General features: G+C 40.6%; 1 long non-coding RNA gene across 3 annotated transcripts in view; it reads right to left on the reverse strand.

The window, feature by feature from the left end:
* LOC108446826 overlaps window positions 1-20309 on the reverse strand; it is a 33549-nt gene extending 13240 nt beyond the window's left edge. For 2 of the 3 annotated variants that reach the window (XR_001862134.1, XR_001862132.1), the window contains exon 1: window positions 20157-20309. This is a non-coding gene — a long non-coding RNA (uncharacterized LOC108446826). Of the gene's footprint in view, window positions 1-19469; window positions 19667-20156 lie in introns of all 3 variants that reach the window. The other variant, XR_001862133.1, reaches the window with a different exon arrangement.
* Window positions 20310-20464: the final 155 nt, after the last annotated feature.

The following is a 20464-nucleotide window of genomic DNA, read 5'->3' on the forward strand; positions in this document are numbered from 1 at the left end:
CCATGGACCTCACAAAGCCTGTTTATACATATAACATAAGGGGAGCCAAAAAATGCCCCAAAAGTTTCTATGAACCTTCTGTGACTCTTGCCCAGTGTCTCTAATGAATTAGATGGTTTCCTCTGGAATTTCCATGTCCTAGACCCATTTGGCTATTCATCCTCCAAGCCCACTTCTCCTGTGGAGCACACAGCAAAATAATTTCACAAGCTAGAGTGGGACAGACAGAAATTTAAAAGTTGGTAACATGTGCCAGTTCCTAAATCCAGTGCAGCCCAAAGGCATTAAGAACATTTAGGAGCTGGATTCTCCTTCATTTTGCAGGAAAATAAGACAATTTACATATCTTAATGGGTCTTGGCACCAAGTATTATGCGCATGGTCAGGTAAATATATGAATAGGGATTTAGCTTTTGACTGAAATATGAGCCAGATGAGGGAGTATTTAATGGGAAGACTAACTCACCAGACAAGACTCACAGATACAGGAAATAAAACCTGTGCATTTTGCTTACTAACATTTGCTCTATACAATAAACCACCTTATTGCAGTCTCATTTACTGGTCTCTCGCCCAAAACAGCCTGGCATTTAGTATTTACAAGGACTTTATCAGAATTCAAGACCTAAGTGCCTGGACCATAATCATTACACATGGATTGTTTTCACTGAGGCCAAGACATGAGCACGTTCAGGCAGTACACAAAGATCTTGTTGCTAAAACATTTGCCACTTGAATGTAATTGTTCTCCAGTAAGGAAGCAATCACTGAAAAGCAAAATCCCACAGATGACACGCTGAGTTTTACGTTCACAGGAGGTTAATATATTTTCCATCCACAGTGGAACTGTTTGTAATTTACAGGCAAAAATCCAGCCCTGGTGCAAGCAAGTGCAGCTCTTATTGATCTCAATAGTAGATGCACTCATTTATAGCGGGGCTGCCTTTGGCGTCATGTCTGTTTAGCACAGAATGAATAATATTACAAGGCAGGGCATAGGTTCACTGTGCGTGCTGAAAGCTTTTGCATTTGTGAATGTTAAAATAGCCTGCCTCCACAATAGCAACTATTTTGGGCTGGAGAACACAACATGTGCCAATCTGAGTTGCATAATGCTTTCACATATCTCAGGGTTCGCTACTCTGAATAGTTCCATACTGAATGGCTGCTTAATATCTCCTTTACTGCGTACAGGTCCTGTCTCTAACAGCACGATGTAGCGTGTTGCTCAATAGATGAGCCCTGCATTCACTCACAAAAGCACAAGCCAGGAGAGACTGCAGGAGAGACTGAGGCAGAGCTTCGATTGAAGAGCCCTGTGGCTTACGCTATTTTGGTACGAGTTTAAAGAAAAACACTCACATTTTTTACACATTTGGTTTTCATTTGTTTGAAACAGTTTTGTAGCCTAATAAAAAGACCTACAGTTTCATAAAAGGAAGTTAACTGGTTGTCTTTGGGCAGTAGGAGACTTTTTCATATATTACTAGGCTATTTTAAGGGCATTAACTGCAGTCAGCCCATGAGCTCTGTTATAGAACTGATTTGATTTAGTTTTTTTTTTAATTGCACTGTGTTTTATTAAAAAACAAACACAAATGTCAGTGTGAAAAAACTGGATCTTTTCTTATTACACTGCTCTGGTCTGGAAGGCAGAGCAGTGCTTGTGTGCTGGCTTGTAAGCCATTCCCATTGTCCACTGCCTGTCTGCCTCCTGGCTAGCAGCAAATTTACCCAACAGGAACAGAGGTTCAGGGGGCAGGTGTTCCTATCCAAGCTCTCCTTCCAGCAGCAGGAAGGGATCTAATTTACCAATACATTTTCACCTTCCAACAGAAAGGAATCTGACAGCCTGATCTCACCTTCCAGCAGTCAGACCCAAGGGGAAGGCAATTTGACTGTCTAACCTTGTGTTTTGGCAGTGGGAAAGGAAGGGAAGTAACCTGACCACTACTGCCTTCCCACTGATAACATGCAGACCTCAGGATGGTCATAACTTACCCAATTAGCCACAGTGCCTGCCATCCTCAAAATATACCCAGAAGACTTTTCTGAAATGGATAATCACAGCACGCAGCTCACGAGTAAAACACATGTTTTTTTTCTAAAGCTCAAGGAAACACACACATACTGTGCTCTAAATACATTTACATTACTCTCTTCTAGACAGTACAAACAAGCCTCTGCATGTAAGCATAAAACTCTGGCAGCTACGATTCACCTCAGAGGTATTATACAGGATTACAAATTTGTTGAAAGTTTGATTTCCAAGAACCTAGCCTGTTCCTTTTTTAATTAGACTTTTCCATATATTGTATGCTATCTCAATACATTCCCTTTACAGTTATGACCAGAATGGCTATTCAATGTATTAATTCAACCCTACATCAAGGGACAAATTAAGATGAGGGCAAAATCCAGATAAGTAGAGTAACAATCCTGGGCAGGTATATGGAAAGCTTTGCTCAAACTGACAAAGAAGAGAAAGAGAAAGGAGAAGAAGAAAAGAGAAAATAGAGAAGGGAAAAAAAAATATGAAAAAGAAGAAGATTTTTAAAAAGGCAAAGCTGTCTGGGGTCTCTTTAACCGGAAGTTTAGCCACTGACTACAGCATCATGGATCTTTTTGTGTCTGCCTAATACAATGCATCTTTTGTCCTGCTTTCTCAAATCCTGTCCTATCAGGCAAGGTCACTGTCACATCCTTTCTCAATAAATACAGGAATTTATTTCCTAGACAAAACTCATGCCTCTGAGTCACACTGGAGTCTAGAGGAACCCTGTAGTAATGTGGGAGAACTATACAAAGCCTGGAGCTATTCCCAGCTATACCTAGAGGAATAAATAAAAAAAACCAAAAAACAGAACACTCTTAGGGGGGTGGGACCTCAAACCTACTCTAACTTGTCCTGTACACCCAGGGTGATAGGACAAGCGATAAACCGTAGAGATCTGAACACCGAAAGTGAGCCTAGAGAACATTACAAACAGCACACAGAGTATCAAAGGTCACTTGGCTTCATTATGCTCCAGATTGGTCTTGCTCAGAGCTAATTACTCATCATGAGGATCTGAGAAATTCCTGTATAAACAGTCTGTGATACGAAAGGGCCTGTTCCCTCTTCTATCAAAGACAACAGAAAACTCTGCTGACTTCAGCCAAGCAAGAACCAGGTTGATAACTGCAATGTTCCTTAAAGCAGAGGAAGGTCTTGCTCTGAGCGAAGATCAGAATTTGCTATTTGATACACTAAGTATGGCATTAAAAAGTTGTTTTGCTTTGCAGGATAATGGAAGCCCTTCTTTTATAGGGGCTGAATTCCATATATGTTATGTCCAGCCAGAGTTTTTTAAAAAATCTCACATATGCATGTCAGTTATTGAATGATATTGTTTAAAGCTAGAAACTGTGAGCTGTTAGGCTTTAAAGAATAGGCAGACAGGCAAGAAATTCCACCAAGTGATTTATAAGCAGGTGGATGAGAAAGTGGAAACTTTTGTGAATCTTGGTCGTGATCCAGTTCAGAGCCTTATTTTGATGGAGGGCTCCCTCTTCTGGATTTTGATTGAAGCATATTTCCCAAACTCTAAACCCGTTTATTTTTTCCAATGCAACTGAAAGGTGTTTCCAACTAGAAACCAGATCAGGGAGAGAGTATCTATGCACTCTCATAGTCAAACAGTGCCTCTGCCCAGATCACTGTGGGGCTCTGGACTTTGGGCAGCACATCTGACTTCATCTGCCCCACAGACCTGCCAGAGACAAAGGGAGCTGACACTGTGGTTTTTAATTTGTATATTTAAGTTAACAGATGTCCTAGGCACAAGGATAAGGGTTTACTTTAGCTTATGATTCTTTATTTTTCTGTCTATCTAAATGCAGCTTTTGGATAATTACATCATTAAGAAATAGTCTTTGTTGCAACAACTCCTAGGAACTCTACTTCTGAACAAGAATACCTTCAAGTTTAAGCAGCTCAAAAAGAAAAATATCTGTTTGGCTAGAAGTTCTCCAGTGACATGAAAAATAGCGTTTTAGTCCCTTATACAAATCAAAATAGTCTTACATGAAAAATCCTTCCTAATCTGTGGAGAATTTCCTCCCCCATAGGAATTCCATCTGAAAACAGACACTTCCTGAATGGCAGGTGGGACTGCAAGAAACTGAAACTGCAGCTTTGATTAATTTACATTTCCTAAAGAGAACAACCTTTTCAGGCAGGAACCTGCTTCAAGGCAGATTTTTCTTTAATACAGCCTGAGTTTTATACCCCAGTGCAAATATATCTATAAGACTATGCTACAGACTGTTATTATGGCCACAGGGGAATTCTTTATTTCAGAAAAGGATAGGAATGCAAACAAAACTCTGAGTTTTGCTGAAAATTAAATAATAGTAATAATAATATGTATGGCTTAGTGAAAAAGCATCAGATATCTCTGATTATAAAGAATTATTGCAAAGTGTGCATTTTGTTTCAATAGAATAATAATCCAGTTTGAAGTAAAGAGCTTAAATTTGAAAGCAAGGACATGACAAAAGCTATCATCCCTTTATCAGAGAATTCTACACTGATATATGGCAGGCCTCTGCCTTCTAATGTTGCTACTGCCCACAAGACCACATTCATCTAGACCAGCTATCCCCTGGCTTTTTTCCCCTGCAGATTCTTAGAAAACAACAATCAGGCCAGTCAACATTTGGGGCCCATAATATCCACAGGCCATTTACAGTGAGCTCCCAGACCCACCAACAGGCCCTCAGAGCTCATTTGGGGAACCACCAACTCGCAAAGCCCCAGCTGACACCAGGTGACTCCTCCCTGCCCTGGGTGATCTGCAGCTACATTGAAAGAAAGTGCACCAGCCCAAGCATTTGTCATTCTTGAAGGTGAGATATGTAAGGGGTATGAGGAAGAACAGAAGTGAGATGCTTAGTGCCAAGCAGCAGATTGGATGGAAAGCCAGGAAACAAAGCACAGGCTTCTTCGGAACAAGCTCAGTGCTCTCTGTGGAGCTACAACCCTTAAACTGAGTCTACACTCAAAGAAGGGGCCATAAAAAAGTATCCACTGGAACATAGCTACATCAAGCTTATGCAGAAATTGATGTTTGGGATAAGAGGTCCCCACAACTTCCAGCACTAAAAAAAAAAAAAAAAAAAAAAAAATTAGATTAAAAAATAGAGACAAGAACCTCCCTTCTGCTGAATGGGACAGCTATAGCTCTGGAATGAATTGCCCTGTAGTTTTGGGATGGTGTTGCATTTTTTTTTTAATACTTACTATTGTCAGAATATAGAAGGAGAAAAGTTGTGATGTACACTAAACTGCTATTACTCAGCTTTGCCAGGAGAAAGATCACCACAAATTTGATCAGTGTTATAAGAACATCTTGATTCCAAGAGAATATTCTAACAAACAAATAAAAAGCCCTGCTGTTTTCTTACTTAAGTGCTGCAAATAAAGTAAGAAGTTCATTTTCAAATATAACTTGGTGGTATTACAACAGACTGCTGTCGAGAAAAAAAAGTTTTTAGTCTCTTCTAGTGCACCCTAATTTATCTTTGGTAAGGCTTTGTGTTCACCTTTCCTTGATGCAGAGTTGCTCAACACTATCAACATTCCCCAGTGCTTCAGGCCACAGTCCTCCTGTGTTTTAGTATCTGCCTGGGATATGTGAGCCCTGCATTTGGCTCACTCCAGAGCTATGACAACTTCAGCTATTTGACAAGCCCAGTGACATACAGCATTAAAAAAACCCCCAGAACTATTAAAAACAATAGAACAGGCTTAAGTCATGTTTAACTATCCCACGAGAATATCTGAGAGGACAGTCTACATTTGTTTTCGCCCAGGACATCTGCCTCCATCTGTATCTCAGGTCAGCCTGGCTGCTGGCAGTGCCTGGAAATACCTCACAGTAGGCATCAAGGCAATTCCTCATATTCGATACCCCTCTCTGCTGGTAGTTTCGACTTCTGACCAAACTGAGCTTGCAACAAGAAACCAGGTTTTCAATAACAATACACATCCCACATTACCTCTCTGGGAATCTATTATACTGCTTTTCCCCACAAATGGCCAAGGCACTGACACGAGAAAATCCCATACCATATTCATTAGATTTTTACCATCCTTATACCTCAGAGAAACACAGGAGCTTCATTCTGTAACACTCAGACAAACCTCTTTCGAGAACATGGTGTCAAGCAATTCCTGGAAAAAAACTCAGGCTGGCAAAAAGGTCCTATTAGCTGCAAGAAGAGCTGTCAAGCTGTGTGCCTTATTCCTTGCAAAGTTCCCATTACCTGTGAGAACACATGCCAGTGAGAGGTTGCTATTCCATCCTAATCTCTTCACACGTCCTCCTTCCTCCTACAGCTATTAATGGTGATGTCCAATTCCACACATGCCTCCAGGTGGATTCCTGTACTGTCCTTGTAACACTTTCTTAATTTCTTCTGTTGTACCCTCCTACGACAACCCTTACCAATAGTTCCTAATTTCCCACGCTTCTCTTCTCCCATCACCATCACCACCTCCTGGTACGCACTGGCCCGTGGCTTTGTCCTGTCTGTTGCTTAGAGACTCCTTTCTGCTCTTTCCTCATATACTTCAGCAGAGTAGAGCAGGCCACTGGGACAACAGAAAGCCAGAGATCTGGGAAGACTTTTCCCTCTCCTATGCTCTACATGCTTATCACCATCAAAAGATACAGGCCTCTGGACATCTGTCATACATCTGGACATCTATCGTGTCTATCCTACACATAAAATTACATTCAAATATTGCTGTGAACATTGCATAGTCCACTACTTCTCCTTTAGGAAGTGGCAGATTTGATTTCCTGTGCAATATTTATACAGGTCCTCTGAGCCACGTGCCAATATAACCTAAGTCTGCTGCTTCATCCAGAGTCCATGATGGATGGCTGAACTAGAGAATGGCTATTTGGTTTTACCATTATTATTCAGTTTATAGTATTAAGAGCATACCTTCCCCCTGCTGATCTAAGCACAGAATTACAAATCCTAACAGGCTTTTCTGCAGTATTCCTCACTGTTTTGTGGGAGTCCTCCAGCATATCATGAAAATACTTGCAACATGCCGATTTGTCTCTCAGTGCCACACGACTTCAGAACTGGCTGCTGTCCCTTTTGGCAGAAGCAGTCTCTGCCTTACCTGTGTGCTCCCAGGATCTCCTTGGCACCGGCAGCCTTCTCTCTGTTTAGCTCTCTGAATAGTTTCAGTAAAGGATCAGACACCCCTGCCCTAAGGCAAAGGAAGAAACATACCTCTGATGACAGGAAACAGGGAAAGCAGGACTGCCCTTTTTGGGAGCAGTTGTATTTGCTTACAAACATCCTATCAGACCAAACCCTGAGTTCCATGACAGTGCCCAAGTGCTTGGGATATATTTTGTGAAATCAATAATGAAGGATAAATTCAAACAATATTTTATACAGATTTTAAATAGGGCTTTTTGAGCTCTACTAGAATGCAAACTGTTTAACGGTTAAAACACCTCAGCAAGTCCTACATCCAAAACGTCAGTTCCACTTCTAAATGGTTAACAAGCTTTATTTCTCTAGAGGTCAGCACAGTACCAGAAAAAAGTAAAAACAACACAAAACAAAACAAAACTTATTGAATGGAGTTTTACATTTCCTCTGGAATTTCCAAGAAAGAAATAAAGGAATTCATCATTTTCCAGAAGAGACAGGATTCACAGTATTTTAAGCATGTAAAGTAATTGATGCTGTCCAGAAAATGGCAGAACTCAGGGAGTTCTCTGGAGTGCAGGCTACAGCTAGCTATGGTACTTAGCTCCTAATCAAGAGGTTGCTAACAAATCATAACAGATGTGGCCAGGACTGCCAAGTTTGAACCTAAGTGTCAGGCTGAGCCATGACACGCGCACTCACTGTGTTACCTAAAGTATCAACCTTATAAACAGCTTTAGACTGGCTTCTACGTTCATGTGACCAAGTCAACCTGACTGTTGGTAGAGCAAATGCAAACAGCTTGGTCTTCCATTAAGGCGATCACATACCCAGATGCAAAATCCAGGACTCTGAGACTTCATGCAAATCTGACAGTCCTTGGGGAATTTCAGTTTGCTGAAAAATATATATAAATATTATAATCTGTGACAGATATAATCTTGCTCCAATATTTTCCACTTTATTTAAAAGGAAAGCTACCTATTTTGCTCAGTCCCACAGTCTGGCATTTACAAAGATAAAAGGACCTTTCAGCATGAGCAAACTGCAAAACATATTTGAAAATAAATTCTTAATGACAATTGGCATTAAACAATACATTTTGTAGGCTGTTCACGCTGAAGCATGCTTTTATCTTCTGAACTGGATGCTGCCAGGCTGAGCAGAGATTAAGTTTTCTCTTAACTCTTTCAGTACCTCACAAAGAGCAGATTCCATTAGGATTTTCTTATAAAGTACTTACACCTGCATTAGATGAACATGGCATTACAGGGGCTCAGCTTCTAGCCCCAAGATAAGAAGCAGATAACCACAGCTCTGCTAGCCAATCATCTGGCACCTACTTCTAACTCAAAGAATATTTCTTCTTTAATACAGTCCCTTTTTTTCTCTCTCAACAGAAATCCAGTTGCCACGCTAACAGCACCTTTTTGGTTGGCCATAAATCACAGCAGCTTTACCTACTAAGTAGCAGGCATGCTTCGTAAGACCAGAATTTCCTGTCTCCCAGGTGGGAGTCAGCATCTTGTGTTACAAATAGCTCCTTTGTTGACAAGGGAAAGGCCAGCTCTGCCTCCATTTCTGGCATCCGTTCTGCTTTGCATGCCTCAATCTTCATTGCAACTCAGGTGCTTTTAAAGTCACAAAATAAAGCCAGATCACTGCTGAACAGTGTAGTCCACCCTCCACAGCTCTGCCCTGCTACTGTCAATACTATCCTTTCCCTTTGGATATTCACACAGCTGCACCATGAACCAGGACTGGAAAAAAATCCAGCAGAAATCACCCTTTTTGTTTTCAGCAAAATAGTTTCCCTGGCTTGTCTGACGGTATAGCCAGCCAAATGTTACAGAGGCAAGCTTAGACGGTGAAAACAAGGCTTGGGGATGTGCTGGAATCTATGTGAATTTATGTTGCATTTAAGAAGTAACCACAGACTAAAACAGAGGTATAGTAGAAACTTCAATATCAAATTCTAGGAGCCTAAAGGAAGTTGAGAGGCATATACATTGCCCAGTAGTATGAACCACCTAGGAGCTGCACCACGGTGCCAAGCTGACCATTATTTCCATCCCTGGCTTCAGGCTGTTATATAGGGAAACTAACCTAACCAAACAATGGAGAACAAGATGGGCCTAGAGACAGACAGACCCTTCTTGATGCCACTGGAATTTAGATCAGGCTGTAGAATGTAATCCTGCCCCTGTGAAAACTCCATTTCTATTTCTCTGTGGGCAGACTGAGGAGAAATGGAAATCATCTGAATACAGGACATAAGTAGTAAAAATTACAAGAGGAAGAAATTCTGAAACATTCATTTTTGCCTACCTTGCTCTGTCTCAGAAAGGAGGCAGGCAAAGGGAAAGTTGGAAGAGTTATTTTGGATCACTGCATCCAGCCCCCAGTTATTCCCATCGAATCACATAATCCCTTTCCATTTGACTGGCTAAACATCCTTCATATCCATCCAGTTCACAAAGAAAAACAGCACATACCATAACTGCAAACTGAGTTGAATCCATGAATATCCAAGCCCACATCTAAGAGAATAATCAGAATGCTAAGGAAAGCTCTTGCTTGATCCAACAGCTGCTGTGCTCAAGGGCTGTTGATATGGAAAACTTACCAAGAGTGATAAGAATGAAGGTATGAAGTCAGAGCAAAGGCGCATACCAAACAGGTATTCACAGAGAATCAAAAGAGCTGGATGAACCCAATTTACTGGTGTGATATTAACCTGAAGAGGAACATTCCAGAAGGAAAGGAAGATGACTCCTTCACTCATATAAGATTCAAAAAGGCAGAAGATATGAACTCTAGCACTCCTCACAGCTGCTCTTATTGAAGTTGATAACATGTCTTTGACTAGCTTTAGAAATACTGAATCCTAAAGAAGAAAAAACAATTCATAATAGAACATGCTTCCCTGGTATAAGAAAGATGCTCATGAAATCCATGACTTTATTATGATGCTCACAAACCATTTTTAAAGTGCTTTCCCATTTTCTCAAGAACCTGCTGAAATTGGGATACTACAGTGAACACCCTTGACAAAGCAAGTGAGCTCTGGTATCTGTGCTGCTCTCGCACCTGTTTTTCCATTGATCTTTACCTACACAAGGCACTCCATTTCAGAAAAGTTCCCACAGGCAATGGGAAGCCATGACATATGGAGTCAAGTATGCTACTTGGCAAACCACAGTTTCCAACAGTTGAGCAGGGTCACATTATCTCTGAGCAAGCATCTTTGCCCTCTGGCAGAAAGCTGAGAGGCTGAACTTTTACAGATAAGAAAACGCTTCTATCCACTCCTTCCTGGCAAAGTTCAGGTGAGCTCCTTCCCTCCTGAACTCTTTCAGATGAACCTCCATGGAAGGGAGACTAAAGCTGTCTTACGAAATAGTGACAAACATGCATTTAGAAAAGAATGGCAGGAGAAAGACATGCAGAAAGGAAAGACTGAAAGGACATGATGATGTTGCGATATAAAAGGACGTGGAACAAGAATACACTGGAAAATATTGTCTTGATAAAAGCAAGCCTGCATCTCCTACTAAACAAACTAGCAGCTAATCCCGTTTGTCTTTTCTCAGCAGAACACCACTACAAACTGCACATCTGCTTTGCTGGCTCATGCATTCCTGATTCCTGCCTGGTCTCAAATGTCAATCCCTGTCACTGTCAGTAACTATGGACAAGGCGGGGGTGGCATGAGAATTTCCATTAAAATCAACAAGGCTTGGGGGGAAGCCCAAAGTGCACTTCTGAGCTGTAACACCACAATCCACAGCCCTGTCTGGTGGTGCCAAGTCCACTAGTGCCAGAATTTGCAGGGGGGTCTTCTGAGACAGCTCTACTGTGTCTGGCCTGAAACTGCTACCACATCAGCTCCATTTGGACTAGTTACTGCTAATTTATTCTTACATAGAGAAAAAGTAACTACAACCCACCATTTCAATTTATGACTTTCAAGAGAGTGATGGAGCTACCAGATGAGATCAGCTGAGGGGACCAGCAGCCACTGACATACTCTGTTCTTGGCCCTGTGTTTCCACTGTTTCTATGTATCACCTCCACTGTTCACTTAACATCTACTGAGGTATCTTAATTCTTCAGTATAGTAGGAAAAGAAAGTTTTCTGGCACATCAGCAAGTTGAATCAGCATCCCAGAAAGCAGTTAAGCACCACTGGTACCAGAAGAGAAACTACAGGGACAAAGCAGAAGGGGAGAGAAAATCAAGACTTCCTGGGTGGCATTTCTGCTTTGTTAGTTCAGCTGGTTGAGTAATCTTTTATCACTTTACCCAGGTTCAATCCATGGAAGTCATATTACAGTCTGAATTTAAGTTGTGGCAAATTCCACCTCTCGAAATTAAACAGGAGCTTCTGTAAAGGCTTTTATATCAGTTCACATGCAAGAATTCAAATTTACATCCAAATTAACGTGGCCAAAATTAGAGTACCCTCAATAAAGAACAGGAAAAGTAAAGATTTACGTGCTCTGTCTTATCTTCACTCCTTCAGTTGGTACAACTAACAGGATGTCAAAGTGAAGTGCTTAAGCAGTGTGGAAACTTTCTACAGAGGAACCAAGGGCTGCACAGCTTCAGAGAGCTCCCAGTTTACCATATTCTTATAAACTGAAGGACTTAGCAGAAAAGACAAGATATAAACTGTCTCCTCAGTCCTTACAGCTTTAGAGGAGCTGCCTCTTATTTATCTACAGTATTTTCATTACATTCACTTAATAACATTATATTAGGTTACATTGCCTAATGACTACCTGAGTGTGAAATAGAGAGCACAATTCTCTGTGGAAGTTGCATGAACCACTCCTAGGAGATGATCATTTAAGCAAAACAGAATCAAATCGTTCTCTTCTGCACAAAGAAGTGGCTTAAAGCTGCCTTACTTGAGCAGTTGGATATTCTTAACACAATGAACCTGTGGGTTGATTTAGTCAGTCAAGCATCAGAGTCACCTCTGAAATGTTTTTAGAAATGAAGACACATAAAACAGGTGACTTCTGACAGCTTTTCTGCAAAGATCAACTCTCCACCTTGTTATTCATCACACATAATGGATTAATTTCTCAACTATCATTCATTTTTCCATCACTAGCTTATGTAAAGCACTGTCATCAGACTTAATAAGCCAAAACACATAACAGGATTCCAAAAGCACCTAACGTTACTGGAGAGAATGAGACAACCCAAATAACACCCACAGTGAGCAGAAACAAACATGGGGTTTAGGCTTCCTAAGCACATAATTAATGACAGCAAGAAAGAAGGGATCTCAGTGGGAAAATTGTCCAGTAAGAATTTACAAAACGGCTTCTTCACACCCCCTCCAATAAAAGTGGTTCTCAGCTTTGTGCAGGGCTCAACTGAGGACAGCAGGACCTGTTTCAACTTCACCATCCCTGAGTTATTCTACCAGCCTACAAAGAGCGCACACCCAAAACACCAATTCCTCCTGACCCACCAAAGGTATCTTAACTTTCCATAACATCTTTCTCTCTCTCGACCTCCTTCACCTCCTCTTCACGGCTCCTCCTCCCCCCGCATCTCTGGAAAACCTGAAATAAATACTTTATTTTGAGATGTCCCTGAGAGGCTGCAGGATATCACTCAGTCAGTCTCATAGTCTTGTCTGTGCCTCAGTATCCCCAGCTATGAAGTGATAAAAACTTATTTACCTTAAAAACTACATTGGACTTCTGGGGAGAAAGAAAAGTGTCTGTATTCCAAGTAGTGCTGAAAGTCTGGCCTGAATCACAAAACCTGAATCAAGAAAAAAACTATTTCAAACCTTTGTATTTAGAGCTCCTGATACGCAACTTAGCCTACCTTTATCTATACACAAAAGATCCTGACTTTATTTTTTTTCTCAGATTCTCCAAAAAATGCCAAAATTTGTCTTATTGGCAAACCAAAAGAAACAATCAAACAATTAGATCCAAAAAGCCTTCTGAAACATTAAACATTAAGCAAAGTACAAAAAAACTCTTCTTTTTCGCCTGGGGAATTTGACTAGAATCTTTGACTAGAATCTTTGACTTTTCTTTCAAGCTAATCTCCATGAAAAAGAAGAGAACTCTTTGCAAAACAAAAATTAAGTACCTGAAGGAACAATACTTTTCCCAAAACATGAATAGTTATATCTGCCACAAGATGCCCTAGGCATCAACTCACAAGAAAAGAATGCTCTAGTCTTGGCATCCTTCACCCTTCCAGAATGTCCGGTCCTTGCTGCTAACAAAAAAAAAGTAGCTTGTTTTTAAAACAGTAGTTTCTGTCTAGTGTTGTGCAACCTAATCTCACAGCTCCTTAGCACTGAGTCTGCTTCTCTAAATTAAACAATTTTCCAAATGACCTCCTTTGGTAAGATGCAAAAATAAAAATCACAAAAAAAATCAAAACTAACCCTAAAACACGACATTATAAGAATTTGCTTATTCTTCAAACAGCAAATTTTTTAAGTGTTCTGCACCTGTTTCAGAGACTCAAATTAGAATCAAGATCCTTCCCTCCCCTACAGTAGTCCAACAAAGGATACTGTTAACATAACCCTGTCTAACCAAGGATCCACCTAACCTAGTGCCCTATTTGCAAAAGTTGATGCCCAGAGAAAAGTCAGAATTCAGAGAAAGTCTTTCTATTTTATGCACATAAACACATGTAATATGTCAGCCCCCAACTGACATATTCTCTCACTTTCCAGCTATTTATGAAGGTTTCCAAAAGCCATGCTTGACAAAAGGGTAAGAGGATAAGGATGTGAGGATAAGAGACAACAAGCATAAGTTGAAACAAGGAATGTTCAGAGGGAACATAAGGAAGCACTTTTTCACTATGAGGACTGTCAAGAATAGGAGCAAGTTGCCCAGAGAGGTTTAGCAGACACTGTCCTTGGAGGCTTTCAGAACCAGACTGAATAAAGTTCTGAGTAAAATGGTATGAGCCAGGTGACCTGCTTTCAGTGGGATATCGGACTAGAGATCCCCTGCAATTCCTTCCAAGCTGAATTAGCCTATGATCCTATTTTCCATCTGAGGAACTTTTGGTCTGGATGTTGCTTCCATGTCCCAAGCTATTTATTCATAATTTTATACGCAAACTGTGCAAACTTCTGACAACTAGTTCCCCCACCATCTGACAGTGTCCCTTGCTTTGATCCTAGCTTCACTGAGCTTCATTTCATGACTCTGGCTTGCTTTCAAGTGGAAGAAATATAAAAAACATCTGCAAGGGAAGAAAGGAAATAAGTTTTTAAAAATTATTTTAGTATCAGTTATTCACAATATTCTTAGAACATAAAAACACTTTTATTAAATACCCTGCACTGTATTTCTGAATTTGGAGGTGAGCGGGAAGGGCGGCGACATATCACATTCAGTTACCATCACTTGCTGTCAAAACTTCCCAGCACTCTGCTTGCCTTCACAGCACATCTTTGGAGTGCCTGCACTCAGCCATTACAATGCAAAACAAGTTCCTACATCCAGCCATTGCACAGGCACAGAAGCATATGAAGGAAGAATTGCTTGTTCCACACCTGCTGGAGACCCAGTTGCCAGTCTCCATGTCAACCTAGGCACCTGGACCACATAGGTACTGAGAACAAGTGAAGTTGTTCCTCCACAGAAATGGTTTGACACAGTGGCATCACAACCTGTCATACTCCAGGTATCAGCAGAGAGTTTCAGTCACTGTCAGGTTTCTATCAGATATCCTTCAAAACTCTAATTCAGGTAAGGTGGAGTTCACTCCTATTGCCCTGACTAAAGACAAGTGGACACTTGCACAGCTTTCCATCTTCTGCACATGAATGAGGCAGACATGGTGTATGAACAGTTTGTACAAACTGCCCATTTGTAACCAATATGCAACAAATGCTGCAACCTTCTTGCATTTTAACAGTGAGACCAAGTATCTTCCACCACCTCACAGAGGAAGGTGGTGATCCATCTCCATATTTGCTTCTTCCTAGGAGTCCAGTATCAGTCTGGACAATTGAGACTCAAAAGACAACAAGGCTAAGAGGAACCATTAGATAGTCATACCTAGGGGTTTTTTTTAAACCACCAGGTTTTTCAATACTACTCAGTTCCCTCATAGTAAATCCAGTGACTAGTACCTAAATCATTAATTTTGCTTTGGCACCAAGCCACAGTCTCTGGCTATGCCTCCATCCATGCCATTAATGACTGCTTTAGGACCTAGCTTTTTGGGGTTTTTTTCTCCCTTTATGAAATGACAAAACATAAGTCCCTCCTGTATCCTTTTTGATAAAATAAACAGACTTGATATCTGAAAAGATTTGTCCCTTCATAGGGAGGATTTTTTCCAACATTTATGGTTTATTTCTTTACCCTCTCTAGCTTGGTTATATTCTGTAATAGACGTTAGTATTTGGCCTGAGGGCCACATTCAAGAATCTGGGGATAGGAACAGTTGGAGCAAGATATTTCCAGGTGCAGCCTTCACTGCTTAAGTATGGCTTTTATTCCCTTATGCTGCACATGTAACTTGCCTTGTTGGCCAGGGTGCATTGAAAAAATTGCAGCTAAAAGCAATAAACCTGTAACACACCTGTGTCCTCACCATTACTTATTCCACAGGATTCTCACCTCATCTGAGGATTCCTTCAGTAATGTTAACTGTTTTACCTTCAGAGCACTGAAGATACTGAATAGTGACAGGCTCTGTATTAATTCTAAAAAACCCCAAAACTTCAAACAGTAAGAAATCCTACTCAAAATGTATCCCTTTGTTACTACTTTTTGAGATTTCCCCTTAACAATGTGACTGGGAGCAGTTAAAAAACAGTGAAACTAACTTTGTCTCCAAACAACTACCCTGAAACCCTGCCTTAAAAAATTTAAATTCATTGCTTCAAATGTTTAGAAACCATAACAATGAAATGAACAGAAGAACCTGGAAAGAGCAAGATGAGCAACTGTGCTCAATGAGCCTCATTAAAAGGGAAGATAAATATTTCAAAACCAAATTAGAGATCTTCTGAGGGAGTAACATGGCAATTCCTCTTTCTTTGTACAGTAGTAACTCATTAGGAATAACAATTTCTGCAACATATTTATTTACACTTCCTTCACAACTAGCAGGCCCAAGTACCTCATGAAAACTGTGTAGGAAAAACATTTCTAAGAATGAAAAACAAGAATTCTTGGTCTACACTGAGAAATCTTGGTCACTGCAGATAGTTATCTGCAGATTTCTGACCTGTGCATCATATTGTTACCTCTTATAGGTGAGTCGGCAACAAGTTCTTCCATACTGAACAAAAATTCTTCCACATTTGAAAAAAAGATGATGTTACACATCAACTTTCAATTGAAACCAGTAACACAGGAGAAATCTGCAGCAGCCATGTACTGGTAGGTGTTCATGGGCATCAGTATTTCTTTTTCTTTTCAAGAAATAATAAAATTCTTCTGTTGCAGCATAAAAAGCTTGATTAGAAGAATAAAGCCTCAGGCAAACCCTAGAGGTAGAAGCAACTTAAAAGAAACACTGTGCTGAAAAACTAAGTTGATGCAATATTAAACAAGTGAAATCAGGGAAACAGGGTGGGGGGAAATCTTACAGAGTCCAATTCTGAATTCTTTTACGTTGATTTGACATTAACCTAATTCTGCTAATTACTGCAGAATTGCTAGTTGCAGCAATTACACCACTCACCCATACAAGTGTAATATACAGAACCAGGCCCGCAGTTCTCTATCTGCAACACAGAGAGTTGCTCCCACAGCCCTGAGGCCCACTACTCCCTCAGCAGACCCCAAAACATAACTTACCTGGTTACAATTGCCACAGCCTCTGACTGTCTGGTCATGACCCACTTCCCTGGATGGGGAAGGTCATGGGGAACTGAACTGCATGAACATGATCAGAGCAACCTCTCTGCATCAGAAAAGGCCCTTGGAACAACAATTGTGCTTTGCTGGTTAAACTGCACACAAGAAACAGGTCCTCCTTAGACTTGTCTGGTGCTGTCCAAACCTTTCAAGTGCATCATTATGGGACTGAGGTATCACAGGCTGAACAACACACACATAAACACACAAGTTTTCAACAATGAAAAAGGAAGTCTTCCCAATGAAATGCTTGATCAAAACATCACAGTTCTTTCACAGTTATTATTTCCTTACAACACAGAAGCTAGGTGGACATTTTTTAGTCACACCTCACCTTTCACCTGTTACCCACAAGGAATATTCAATCTGTCAAGTATCATATCAAAGGATTTTTGAAGACCCTCATTCAAAACCAACAGGATCAATTGCCTGGAGAAACCAGCATTGCCAGAGGCACACAGTGACATCACTATCAATGCTACTGCAGTTTGGGCCACCACTGTCCCACCTCTCTGCCCCCAAAGTCCTTTACTGCTTGCAGCAAAGGTTATCTCACCCTGAAGCAAAGGGCAGGAATTGCCTGATTACAGTCTCTGACAGATCCTACATTTGTTTTGAGAAGGTAATTTGATGTTGGTTTTGTAACCTGCTATTTTCAGGCAGATGTCAAAGCGCACAGATGTAGGAGCTTGCCTTTAAATACCATGGGCTTTCTGTCTGCCACACATTTCAAGTTTTGCTCCAAAGGCTTGTTCTTTACGTGGCATTTAGGTGACCATGCTGAAAAAGAGGACAGTCCTTTCAGCACTGCTGATTCTGATCCTGGTGGATCAACTAAAGGCACAAGGTGAGTCAACAACGTATTGGCAAATCCAGCTTTGTCAATTTAAGTAAGATTCACATTCATATTGTACTTAGTCTTAGAGTTACTTTTCTCCCCCTCCCTAAACTCCTACTTGGGATCTCTGATCCGTAAAAAGAACTGAGCACATTTTTGGATATCCCTAGAAATAACTTTTCAAACCATGCTCCTCATCCTGTAAATTCCTTTCACTTTATTTGTTTGTACCCCTATTACCCCAGTGCTTGAGGCAACAAGTGTGGAGCAAAGCAGAGATTTCAGCACGCAACCAAGCACAGAGCTGCCCCCGGACTACAGTGAAGACTCGCATAAGGAGAATGGCACAGAGCAAGCTGGGAACAATGGAGTGCAAGAAGGTGAACAGACCACTTGGGAGCTGAGTGGAGAGTCAAGTACTGACTCTACGCCTAAGCCGAGTGTGGAGCCAAGCCAAGAACCAACCCAGGAGTCATCCACTGAAATGCCCGGTAAGACCCATTTTGTCTTTGATTGCACACATTATTGATATCTCAGTTTTGTTACTCCAATGTTTCCACCTTTCCTGCACTAAGGCAGCAGGTTGAATCAAAACGCTGCTTTTCCTTGTAGTCTGTTTTTTGGCAGGATACATGGCATGCCAGATATCTAGCCTCTCCTCATTCCAAAACATAAATAAATTGCTGCAACTGAGAGGAAGATGACACTCCTTGAGACAAATTGTGTTATTATGGATGAGTGCATTTTACAATTGTATGTGAAGCAAAGAGGTCAGACCTCCCCTGACCTGGAAGAGGTTTCTCGTGTGGATATAGTTAATGCTGGTTCATAATGCACATTTCTAATGCAAGGAAAAAAACAAAAACCTAACCACACCAAAAATGAAAACATATTTATATGGTCCAGTTTCATAGTTATGAAGGCCTGTGGTACGTCTGAGTGACATTTCACTCTGGTGAACACCATCTCCATAAAGACGGGCCAAATTAATCCCTACAGAAGAAAGACCTGAGGAGGATTTTGGTACCTACACAGTATAAACTTCTGTGGCCTGTAATTCCATATTTCTCATTACCACACTGAGCTGCTTTATCATGTATTCAGTCTCCTTAATAAATAAAGGGGCACAGTTTCATTATCAGATGTTCATTATTTTGGGGATTTTGTGGGGATTTCTTATTTTGTTGGTTTGAGGTTTGCTTTGGGGTCTTTTTATTACATTGTTTCATATTACAAATTGCATTACATGTAAGGATCACTCACCTGCAAGACATTATAAGTGAGGATTATTTAAATTTACACAATGGAATAATGAAGGTGTTAGGAGGGGTCTTTTTTTGCTTATTCTTTACAATAGTTTATGTAGGAACAATCTTAATTTCCGTGCCATTCATAGGGAACAACTTGCAAAGCCCCAAAGTCACAATTCTGAGCAGTGTAGTCATTTGACATTCACTCTCTTTGTTTTTGCTCTAGAGTAAATTGCAACATTAAAACTCGATGAAAAAGCAACACCCACTTACCTACAGAGGTGATTTCACCACCAAGAACACATATGAGGCTCCTGTTGCAAGCTAGATGGCAGAGCTGTTCCCAGAACTACATCTTGCAGGAAAACTGTTACCACAGCCTTCAGTTCCAGAACCCCATCTAATTCTTGCTTAGTTTACCAGATTAATTAGGTAACAGTTGACCTGTGCTGTTTTGCTTGCATAATAACCTGAAATAAAGAATGTCATCGCAAGTACATGCTTCATCATTACTGTAAATCCTTTCCTTGGTCCACTTCAACAAAAATGATTTAAAAGATTTTAGGGATTTTAGAGTATTTTTTTTTATGTCTCCTCTCAAACATATTTTATACAACTGATGCTTGTGTTTTCTTGTTTTATTTCTGTTATGACCAAGCCTGCTTTCAGTTTGCAGGAACTAGAAGCAGGGTTGTGAATGCATTTTCAGACAGGCTCCAGCCGACTTCAGCAGAATGCTTTACATCTGCTGAAGGTATCCTCAGATGACAGGGACAGTTTGAAACACAAACCACTCTTTTTAAACAGCTGTGGCTACAAACATGCAAAAACTATCTAAGTGTCTTCATGGCTTGCAGGTACAATGGCAAATAAATCATTGATCTACAAGTTTTGTCAGCCAGAACAACAGCAAGTAAAGAACATACGCAGAAACATGAATGTATTAAAAACTTTACTTACCAATTTATTTTTCATATAATATCCAAGTCCTTCCTACTGCCTGGCATCAATTGCAGCATTTCTTGTTTGCTATTCTTACGGTTGGAGCAAAGAGAGCAGGCTGAGTGCTGCACAGAACAGAGATGTTCTCTCTCCTCAGAGACCATGCAGAAAGAATCTAAAATAAATTAAAAGTGTCAGAAGAAAAAGGTTCCCAAAAACAATTTAGGAATCCATCTTTTCCAAGGAACTTCATGCAGAAAATTACCACTAAAAAAAACTCAAAGAAAATCCATAGCAGCAAGTGAGACATCTCTGTATCCTCTAGT

The sequence above is a fragment of the Corvus brachyrhynchos genome, unplaced genomic scaffold (assembly GCF_000691975.1).
Source record: "Corvus brachyrhynchos isolate BGI_N302 unplaced genomic scaffold, ASM69197v1 scaffold94, whole genome shotgun sequence".
In the NCBI taxonomy this organism is placed as follows: domain Eukaryota; kingdom Metazoa; phylum Chordata; class Aves; order Passeriformes; family Corvidae; genus Corvus; species Corvus brachyrhynchos.